Genomic DNA, 12,010 nt, shown 5'->3' with positions numbered 1-12,010 from the left:
GGGTTTAGTGTCAGTGTATGGGATGGATCCCCGGGTAGGGCAGTATCTGGAGGGGTGTCTTTCCTTGATTTTCTGCTCCATGCTTTTTCTCTGTATATCCTCATGTGAGTATTTGGCCTACCTTCTTCTTCTTCTACCTTCTTCTTGAGCTTCATGTGGTCTGTGAATTGTATCTTGGGTATTCTGAGCTTTAAGGCTAATATCCACTACCAGTGAATGCATACCTTGTGTGTCCCTTTGTGATTGGGTTACCTCACTCAGGATGATGGTGCCATAAAAGAGGTATACCACAGCCAGGTGTAATCCACAGGTGGAGAAGGCTTTCCATCCATCCTCCCCTAAGGGATGAGACTCTCAGGACTGTACATGTAATGTGAGTATAGACTATCAGGATGCACACAAATGGAGTGACTATGATCACAGCTCCCTCTGTAAGAACCAACAACTCATTGAAATATGTGTCTGAGCAGGAAAGTTTCAGAAGGGGAGTCATCACAGAAGAAGTATGGGATAATGTTGTCCCCACAGAAGGAGAGTTGAGCTATGAGCACAGTGTGTAATAGGACGTTCAGGTTGGCAGTGACCCATGATCCAGCCACCATCAGGACACAGAGTTTATGGGTCATCTTTGTTGTGTAGTGTAAAGGGTGGCATATGGCCACAAATTGGTCATAAGCCATCACAGCCAGCAGGAAATTGTCCATGTCTGTAAATTCAAAGAGAAAATACATCTGTGTGAGACACCCAGAGAAGGAAATGGTCTGAATCCCGAGTATATGGTTGGCCAATACCTTGTAGACAGTGGTGGAGGAGAAGCAGACATCCACAAAGGACAGGTTGCTGAGGAAGAAGTACATGGGGGTGTGCAGACGGGAGTCTGTGCTGATGGCCAGGATGATGAGCAGGTTTCCCAGGACAGTGACCAGGTACATGATGAGGAAGAGCAGGAAGAGGAGCTGCTCCTGCTGGGGCTACCTGGAGAGTCTCAGGAGGAGGAATTTAGTGACACTGGACTGATTGGTGCTACTCATGAGCCTGAGATCACAGAGGAGAAAAGAAGACAATAAAGGCAAAACCTTGATGGACAGTGTGACACTGTAATAGGGTGTCATGCAGGGTCAATATGTGATAGAATGCTGGTAATCTGCCTTTGCAAGCAAATGCATAGAGTTACTAACACAGAATATGCCTATTCCATCTACACATTTTCATTCCAACATTCAACCCTGATGTATTACCTACCTGAACATCCCTCAATCCACACAGCCTCTAAGACTAGCTGTGTAAAGGTTCACACCTCTCAGCTCTCTCTGAACATAAGACACAGAACAACATCATGAATGTGGCTTGTTGGATCTGCCTTTAACTCAGGTGTTAACCAATAGATTTAGAGCTTCTAAGTTGCCTCCTTGCCTCTGGGAGAAGTTGCAAGAAGGTTTCTAAAATAACTTCATCTCAGAATAATCAAATCTGTATGTCCTCACTGCCGTAACATTACCTGGAGAGAGGTTGGTGCTTTCCAGTGCTGTTCAGCTTGACCTAATTGCAGGGACTATGCATGATGTCTAGAAACACTGGCAACCTCTAAGCAAATGAAGAGCGGGTGTTTGGTTTCTTGGTCTTCTGAGCAGGAAAGATGTTCAGAACAATCACAGAGCAGTCATTTACAGAAGTCTCTTTGTCCACTGGGACCAGAATCCCTCAAAGCCTCATTACAGACAAGAAGAGAGAAACTCCCATCGGCATCTTTGGCCCCTTTGGACCAAATGAAAATGGCAGAGGATATTATCAGAGTTTACGTACCATGATTTTTTTCAAAATGTACAACTTTCAGAAAATAGTCCACCTGGGTATACACAGATCCCAGATGGTATTATTTAACATATCAAATCTCAATCACTTCTATGATCTAAGCCTATGTCTACAGGTGTGGAGAAGAATTTTTAGACTCTGTGTGATGTAATCTTTGGATTTTTATGTTCTGTCTCTTTAGGAGTCAAATCATCTCCAATAAAGGATAATAAGGACATGTACTGAGCTGGATCAGTTACATGAAGGTTTAAAATAAGAGGGGCCAGCACCTAAGAGGCACTGTGTTGTTTGAAACAAAATCCAAATAGTTCAGTTTTATTAAATGAAGACTCAGTAACCAGCTGGTTTGATCATACCTACTTTCTCAGGGAAGCAGAGAAAGAACACAGCTGACCTTCCATCCTCCTCTGATGATGTTCCAGAAAGATAGAGCTTCTTTCTCTTATCCACACTGTCTGAGAAAACTCCTCAGACTTACTGTCCTTTCTTGCTGATTCCTTTGTGTCTCTCTGTGTTCCTCCTGACTTCCACACACTCACTGTTTTCTTTTCCCTATGTTCACTCCCTATTAACTGGGTGCTTGCTCTGGATCTTAACCTATTGTTGACTTTATTTCCTTTTTTTACCCAAGACAGAAAAGTTTTATATTAAATGTGTGTGCTAGGGCTGACCCACACCACAAGCAGAAACATGTTTTTCCAGTTCACAATCTCTGGGATCACAGTGGGATCAAATGTCCTACACAGAACTGTCTATGAGGCTCTTAGCATTTACAGTAGATGCTTTTTGAGGTGCTTTTCCAACTTACATGGGTTACTGCTTTCTGTGAATAGCATCCCTTCCCCCACAATGTTTCAGTGTAATGGGAAGACATGTTCCTAACACACACACAGACACACACACACACACACACACACACACAAACAAACAAACACACACACACACAAACACACACACACACACACACACACAAACACATGCAAGCACAAAGCAAGACAGATATTGGAAGAGACAGAGAGACACTGGGCCTGGTGAAAACTCTTGAAACCTCAGAGCCCACCCTCATCAACACACCTCACAACAAGGCCACACCTTTTAATCCTTTCCTAAACTGTCAACCAATTAGGAACTACACATTCAAGCATAACAGTCCACAGAAAGCATTCTCCTTCTAAACACCACACCATGTATTTTCCTCTTCACCTTATCCGTTTAGGCAAGGTCTCCTATTGTCATGGTATGAGGACAACCTTACCTTCCTCACCAGACCCCACCACTTAGTTACATTAGAGGTATACCTCTCACTCATTCCCGTTTGAGAGTACTGACATGTCCTGTCCCCTTATTGGGAAGAGATCTTTCGAAGTTGGGAACCTCTATTTCCTTTGCTCCCCCCATTTGCCTGAACCCAAGCTCGCCATCAACCCATCTGCTCCTCCTAGCCAGTCAACCTACTAACACAAACATGTTTCCTTTACCTGCTTCTCAGATAGACCCCCGAGTCTGGGATGTCCAGAACCCCTCTGTTGCTAAACATCATTCTCCTGTTGTCATCCAATAACAAGACCCTACCAGGGCCCTTTTAAGGTGATTCTTGAGACTCCTACAGCTCTTTTTCCACAGACAAGATCCATGGGATCCCAGGTGGGAGACAGAAGTTGGTAAGATCTACCATAAAAACCAACCAGGGTCCCCAGTAAGTACTATCAAAATTTAGAGAAAATACATCTCAATTGATGACACCCAACCCAGACACTTAAAAGACTGCTGGCTATGCATATACCCTGGAACAAACTCACAATTGCCACTTACAGCCTCCCCAATGAGGTTACCTAATAACCTTATCTCTCCCTTTATCAGCTGCCCTGACTCTGATGCTGCCATGACTCCACACCTTTCCTCTAGCCTTGTTCATGGCATGGCAAACTGTTTTAAGACATCCAGAACACGGTCTGTAGAAATTTGCTTCAAACCTTATCAATCTTGTTTCTACATTCCTTCAATGACAAATAACAAAACTATTAATCAGTTCCTGTTACAGGATTACAAGCCACTATCCATAGAGAAGCCTGATGTGAACATTTGCCAGGTGGATCCCAATGGTGAAAGCCAGCTGCACCCCCTACAATGCCCCAAGACAACAGGAAGTAGCCAATGAAACTCGGTGCCCCTATTCCCCTTTCACCATTGGCCTCTCCCTCCCCTTTTTCTCGTTTTTATGATAAGAAAAGGAGAGGAGTGGCAGCACTAGGACTGTTCCTGTGAAATTTTTCTTCCTTCCAAATGTACTTAATCTCTACCCATAATGTATACATGTGTGTGTTCCAGCATCTTGTCAAGTCCAGGTGCTCACTGCATCTAGAACAGCTCCAGAGAAGCAACCTACAGATGCTTTTTTTTTAGAGGTGAACCTCTCACTCATTCCTTTTTGGTAGTACTGACATGTCTTGTCCCATTATTGGGAAGAGATCTTCTAGCAAAGTTGAGAGCCTCTATTTCCTTTGCTCCCCCAAAGCCTGAGAAAGTCTTCTCTAACAGACACAGATGCTTCTATTGAACCTGTTCCTCAGATGGTTCCACAGACCCTGGGCAACAAGGAAACAGCCAACTAGACAAACACCCCCACTCCCACTTTTCTAGATTCTCTAAAAACATCCCCCCAAACAAGTGTGAAGCAGTCGGAGATCACAATGATCCTATTCCTGGTTCACCATCACCCCTAATTTTTCCTTTTTAATTAAACCAAAATGGGGGAATGTTGGGATTCTGTAAACCCCACCCCTCAGTTACCTAGCAACAGCCAGGTATACCCTACCCATCAGTTACCTAGCAAAATGCAGGTATGCTCCACCCCAGTGACCTGACACTTTAAAAGAGGTTGCTTGCACCCCCCTCTCTCTCCTTTGTCTCCCCCCTTACCCCTTCTCTTTCTTCCCCTTCCCTTCCTCCCTCTCTCCACATGCTCATGGCCGGCCTCTACTCCTCTATTTCTCTCTTTTCTCTCTCTCTCTCTCTCTCTCTCTCTCTCTCTCTCTCTCTCTCTCTCTCTCTGCCTTTACTACCATCTTAACTCTCCCATGACTTGAGTAAACTCTATTCTGTACTATACCATCGTGGCTGGTCCCTCTGGAGGAAGGGATTCCCAACATGGATCCCTCAGAAGCACCTCCCTTGTCCCCAGGCCTCGCCGCACCTCCATGGGCCATATGCCTCTCACTCTCTTCATCCTTTTCCTAACATTGGTGCCAAAACCTGAGATGTCATCTTTTAACAACATTGGTGCCCCGTGTGAGGAGATTAGATTTCCTCATAACCGGATATCTCTTTTTCCTTTCACACATAGTCATTTTGGGTTATAGAATCAATCAGCATAAAATTCAATCACAAAAAAAAAAAAAAACAGAAGCATAGGAACAATTTTCAAACTCTTAACAATTTTCAGTAATTAATGGAAGATATTAACGAGCTGAGAAATTGGACTCAGTACATATAAGTCAGGTGATTCATTTCAAATATTACAAGGACATTCAAATTAAACAGTCCAAAATGTCTAACAGCTGAAGCAGAACAAAAAAAATGTTAACCCTTGTAGAACAAAGACTCCAAGAGGCATATATGGATCAAATTGATCCTAAACTTTTAGTTGTATTTTGGTTATTTTGCCTTCAATTCATTCTTCTACTGAGCACATTATGCAACAGGAAGATAGTATTATGAAATGGATCTTCTTAGATCATAAACAAAGAAAAATTGAAGACATATATAGGAAATATTTCTGTATTAATTTTAAAAGGTATAATAAGACTACGTTAATCACCAGAAAAAGATCCGGCCAAAACTGTGGTGGTTCTTACAAATGCCGAGATTATGTCATTATTGATCAGTGAAGATTAGCAAAAAACTTGTAAACTACCTGAGTGAGGCTAATAACAAATATCTGAAAAGCGAACATGAAAAGAACTAATTGGATTCTTCCACATATAGTAAAAAGAACATCAATTTCGGAGACACCAACATTCTATACTGATGTAAACAAGATGGGAGCTGAGGTAGTAAGTCAGACAAATAAGCAAAGTGGTCAAAAGTTCATGTGACTCAGTTCAAAAATCAGAATTGCATGCAATCCTTACAGTATTATTAGATTTATCCTGAACCTCTTAACATTATTGATTCTTTATATGCAGAAAGAGTTCTTTTACACACAGAGACTAATAAATTTGTACCTGATAACTCAGAATTGACATTTATATTTACACAATTGAAACAGGCCATCAGAAGTAGAAACTAGTCAACATATATTACTCATATTCTGTCTCATATAGGTTTGCAAGATCCATTAGCTCAAGGAAATGATGAGATTGATCAGTTGCTAATAAGAAGTGTGTTAGAAGCTGCAAAATTCCATGAGGAATATCATGTTGGAAAATGTTTTAAAATTTGTCTATCACTTGGCAACAAGCCAAAGACATATTTGAAAAATATTCTTTGTGTTCTTTATACAACCAAACTCTATTACCGGCTGGTAGTAACCGTAGGGCTAGCAAAAGAAATGACATCTGGCAGGTGGATGTTTTCCATTTTGCAGAATTTGGGAAATATACCATTGACACTAATCAGGGTTTCAATGGACAGCTTATTTAAGTTCTGAAAGGCTGATTGGATAATTACACACTTATTGAAAATAATGGTAATTATGGGGATACCTGCTTAAATTAATACTGATAATGCTCCCAAATATGTATCCAACAAAATGAAGCAATTCTTTGTATATTGTAATATAAAGCATATTACTGATTACACACTTCCACAGGATAAGCAGTTGTAGAAAGAGCCAATCATGCCTTAAAAGAGAAGCTTATTATACAAAAAGGGAGAGTAAAAAACCCCAGAGACAGACTGAAAAATGTGCTTTTTTACCTCTAAAGTTTCAAATGCTGGTGAAAAAGGAAAAATAGCAGCTGAGAGACACTGGATTATCAAAAACTGAGGAATTGGTCCAACCAATATACAATAAGGATCTGTTGGCATTAGAATGGAAACCTGCAATAGTTTAAGATAGGGACATGGTTATGCTTATATATCTACAATGAATGAAAAAAAAATGTGGTTACCAAGACAACTTATATAGATTATTTCTGATCAGGAGAAACCTCTTGTCAGCTGGGACAGGAATGTCTTCACAGAGCAAATAGCCCAGGGGGTCCACTCTCACAGACTTTCTCATTACTGATTTCTCCAAAATACATATGAAAATAAACTTCTAAAAGGCTAGCCCAAGTGATTGATCACACAGAGACTGGATGACACAGAGACTGGACAACAAATGCTTCAGAGAGCTTTTTTCAGACTGACCATTTTTCCTCTTGGGGCCTAAACTGAATTCTTCACTCCAAGTCAGCAAGAAGCAATTATAAGAAGACCATCATCCTAATCCCTTAAATTGGGGTGAGGGTTTTATGTCATTTGATATGTTATATTTGCTATTATTGAGGTTATGATAACAAATAGTTGATTATGATCAGTGAAGAAACAATATAAAGCTGATCAATATATATTATAGATTTTTAAGATTGTAGTACATTCATTATTGTATATTGATAGAAATTTAAGGTTATAGTGTTTGAATTATTGTATACTGACAGAAAGGTAAGGTTGTTTGGGGTAAGTGTATTGCATATAAGGCATTAATTTATTTATTTATTTATTTATTTTTAAAAGATGTAAAGTTCTAGTTTTAATGTACCTGAAATTATTTCTATTGTGTTTAAATTGTTAATATTAAAGAAAAGGCCAGTTTTTAATCAGAAAAGAGGATATGAAGTGGAAATTTTTGTCTTCTTTGGAGACTCAGTTGTGCCATGTGATGTTTTTCTGGAAGCTGTTTTATGAGAGGATGTTTTGCTAAAGCAGACACAAGAGAGGATGCTTGATGTTTGGAGCAAGTATAAGTAGAACCTAACAGATAGTGGATGACTCTCTTGCATTGGTTCACCTTGCAACACTTTGCTGATCTTCACAGATCTTCACTTATCATAAATGTGTGGAGAGAAGTGCACCAAAGAACTTCTTATAGAATTCTGGTTGCTTCTTGCTCCCTTGTGCCAACTGGCAGAGCCTTGAAGTATCTTCTAGATCCAACCACTGCTACTGATTCCTGTTTGGTATTTGTGAGTTGGACTGGACTGCCACTGCTAATTTGTGTTGGATGTTTTAGACTGGACTGCTGATATCCTGGCAGTGAAGATTGGTGTTGCCCCAAAGCACTACTTCTAAACAGGTCCACATCCCCCTTATCCTATTAACCATCTTTCTCCCCTACTTTTGGTCTGTGGGTTGGTTATAAGGAAAACTGAAGCATTTAAGAACCCTTATTAAATTAAGTTTTATTTTAAAAATCTAAGCCTACAGTTCCTGAGGAGTTCCATTTTTGGACTGGGAACAGCAGTCCAGGGCAGAAAATGATGTTCCTGACAGTTGCCTCAGGATGTCAAAAAGCAGCACCTAGCACTTGGTTTTATTGTTCAGAAGTGGTTACCATATATTTGCTCTTCTCTGTTCTGAGGCTGAGTTCAATTGTTCTCTGAGGAAACAGAACCAACACCCAAAAATATGCATTCTTGTACACACACACACACACACAAACTCACACTCACACAAACACACACACATACTACTCACACACACCGAGAAGATGAAGATGACTTCAGTGACAGTCTGAGATCCATAAAAAGACCTCTCAAAACAAAATACAATCAACCCTACTGTTTTTTCCATAGTAACAATCAGAGGAGCCTAGCCACAGTGACTTTAAAAAGTAACTACTTCTGCAGTGCCGGGTAAGCACAGGCTTTTAATCCCAAAACTTGGAAGGTAGAGAAATACATTATCTCTGATTTTGAGGCCGCTCTGGTTTACAGAGTTAGTTCAAAACACTCAGGGCTACACACACACACACACACACACACACACACACACACACACACACACACATACCACTAAAACAAAACAATAAAAACCCTGTCTAAAAAACAAACAATAAAAAAGCAAACAAACATAAACAAAGCAATGACTTCTATCCTCTTCTATTTATTGGCCTGTGTGTCAAATTCGAGTCACCAGGACTTGGCACCAGCTGTTGAGAGCTTTTGATGCTGCTTCTAGGCATTTGACATTTGTCACTGCGCTCAGGCAAGAAAGTAGGCTCAGATAAGACTATTAGAAACAGTGACCGTGGGGCTTCGTTTACTACTTTGATGAATTACTACTACCTCATGTGATCTCTTTGCTTAATTACTATCTTATGTAATCTTCTCATTTTCTAATTCTCTTGATTATTTTGTCTTTGATCTAAGAACTGCCCATGTTTTTTTGATTATACCTAGAATGATATAAAAGCAGGCTGGAGATAAATAAAGCTTCTTCAGCCTCAGTATGGACTGGAGCCACGTTATAATTTCATCTGTTTTTCTTTTTCAATCCTCACTCCCTCACCGGAGACCCTATGGACTGACTGAGCTGGTTTGGTGAACGACCTACTGTGCCTCGTCCCCACTCTTGTTGTGCTCCCCCTGGGTCTCAGCACGAAGAGTTTGTCTAGGGGAACAAAGTGTGCAGGAGAGAGTCAACAGGCAGATCAGCATATGCTCACAACACACCATCCCTTTGTAACTCATGTGGCAAAAGTCAACACAGTCCACTGATTGGCCAGAGGCCACAACAGATGTATGAACATTATCTCACAGGGGAGTGAATGAACGAGCTCTGTGTGTCAGCTTAGTACACAAACTAACAACAGCCATGCTTCTGAGAAACTACACACCTGAATTGCATCGACCACATTTTGCAAAGGTTTTGAAACAGGATCTTGTATAGCAAAAGTTTCCTCAACCTTCTGATGTAGCTGGGATGGCATAAACTCTTGATTCTTTTGTATTTACCTTCTCAGTTCTGGGATTACATGCATGGACCACCACTCACTGTTTTAAAACAAACACCAAAGTCTCATGATAGGGTACATGCCTATAATCCCAGCAATCAAGTTGCTAAGGGAAGAGAATTATTAATTAAGACTAGCATGATTGTTTGGCAAAACCCAAGTGAGAAGGAGGTGGAGTGAGAAAGAAAACTATTCAAAATAAAATTATAAAAGTGGGCTGGAATGTAAGTCATGCCTAGCACACCCATGGCGGTTGGTTCACGGAGGTTCTGAAAAAAACAATGATAGTAGAGTAGGCACTGCCCAGCCTAGAGGTTCAGCAACACCAGGGTTTCAGTCAGTCAACTAGTTCTTGCTGGTGTCAGATCTCATTACAATGAAAATGTTAGATGTGGGCTGGAGGCCTGCTCAGTGGGCAGAGCACTTGCTGCTCTTATAGAGGACCTGAGTTCATTTCCCAGCGCCCACAGGGTGGCTCAGAACTGCCTGTAACTCTATAGCTCCAGGCCTCTCTGGGCACAAGACACACGCTGCACATTCGTGCATCTAAGCATAACAGTTGCACAAAGGAAATATATTCCCCAAACGTTTTATTGAACATAAGTAATAAAAACGTTCGATGAAAAATGTAAGTAGACATAAAAGATATCCCACATGCAGAACTATATTAGGACAGTAAAGGTTCAAATCTGGGACCAGGTTGCAAATGTAAGTGATGCTTGTTTCCTTTGCCCCTCCTTCAAATGGTCCCACATGGAATACATTGTGTACATCGGCACATCTCACACAAACACCCTCCTCCTCAGAGAAATGTATTTTGGAGACGTTTTAAGCGCATCACAACACCTGACTTGGCATCTGGTAAAACAGACACAAGGAACGGTGTTTGTGCTAAAGGAGGAGGAGATGACGAAGGACATGGTGTCAGGTGACTTGGATATGGGACTTCAGAAATGTTTCTCCGTTCCTTGTTAAGGGTCTTCATTTTCAAAAAAAAAAAAAAAAAGGTGTCTTTATTTTCTTTAACAACAAAAGAAAGCGTCTTTGAGTCTTCGTTCTCAGGAGCTGCTCAGAGGGCAGGCGATGGCTCAGAGGCCGAGCTTTTATCTGGGGACCCTACTTGCTGTCCCCGGCTTCAGGCGAAGGCGCGGGCTGTCCTCTTTCATCCCTTTGCCGTTTCTGCTACTGTTCTTCCTTTCACTAAACTTGACCGTTGCCTTTGCTTAAAGACATGGGGAGCAGTGAGCGAGAGCGCAGAAGCTGCTCGTCAGCTGAAGGAAGTCTTACGGTGAGGACGGAAAGAATGACTCCTGGAGAGGCTTTGTGGGAAGGGCTTTGTGGATCATGAGAGAATAAATGATCTGAGGAGATCTGGTACTGCGTCTGAGCAGAGGGAACGTCGATTGTTGGGAGTCTCGACCTTACGCCCCACATACCTCAGCTATGTACAGCCAATCAGGATGTTCCTGAAGGCCCCAGGCTTTAGTGCTCCTCGTCTACGGGGGCTGAAGCCATGTTGCCTCTAGGGCTTCTGAAATGGTCATACTGAAAGGTGTAGAAAACTCTAAGATCCTAATGGAGGACACATAAAGGAGGCGGAGGCCAATTTTCTCCGTGCACACTGTCATTACAAATACCTCAGAGGTTTTTCTCAGTCTCCCTGTTGCCCCTCCCTCCACAGCCCCTGACCGATGTGTTCAGTGTGGAGACTGAACACTGTATTAGATCCTTAGGTGATCTCAATATGCAAATGCACATGAAACACCTATCTCCCAGCCAAACCTCCTGACAGGGGCTTCTCTCAGAGACAAGTACGGTGTCTCAGGGAAAAGACGCTTGTCACAAGAACTGACAAGTTGGGTCCCTGGACCCACACAGTTAAGAGGAGGTAACTGTCTTCTGCAAGTTATCCCCTGTCCTACACCTCACATGCCATGACATGCATGTACACATACTATACACACACATAGTCATACATACACACACACACACACACACACATACACAAATGCATTGAATAAAAATAAACCTTTTTTGATTGGATGTATTTAAGACAAGGTCTCACTGTATAGCCTTAGCTAGCCTGGAACTCTCTATATAGACCAGGCTGGCCTCATCTTACAGACATCGACTTGTCTCGGAGGGTGGCACCATGCTTGCCTCAAAAATTAGTCTTATTTAAACAGGAGATAGTTCCGTCTGTAAGGCCGTTCCCTTCCAAACTTGAAAGACTTGTTTAATCCTCAGAACCCAAGGAAAAGG

General features: G+C 41.6%; 1 pseudogene across 1 annotated transcript; it reads right to left on the bottom strand.

Annotated features, from left to right (window-relative positions):
- Positions 1–253: 253 nt before the first annotated feature.
- Positions 254–1,031, bottom strand: LOC308440290 (olfactory receptor 1f45-like; annotated as a pseudogene). Its single transcript has one exon. The product of its transcript is annotated as an olfactory receptor 1f45-like (transcript).
- Positions 1,032–12,010: the final 10,979 nt, after the last annotated feature.

The sequence above is a fragment of the Micromys minutus genome (genome assembly GCF_963924665.1).
Source record: "Micromys minutus genome assembly, chromosome: 31".
NCBI lineage: Eukaryota > Metazoa > Chordata > Mammalia > Rodentia > Muridae > Micromys > Micromys minutus.
The sequence above is the reverse complement of the archived record's forward strand: the minus strand, read 5'-3'. Positions and strand labels throughout refer to the sequence as shown.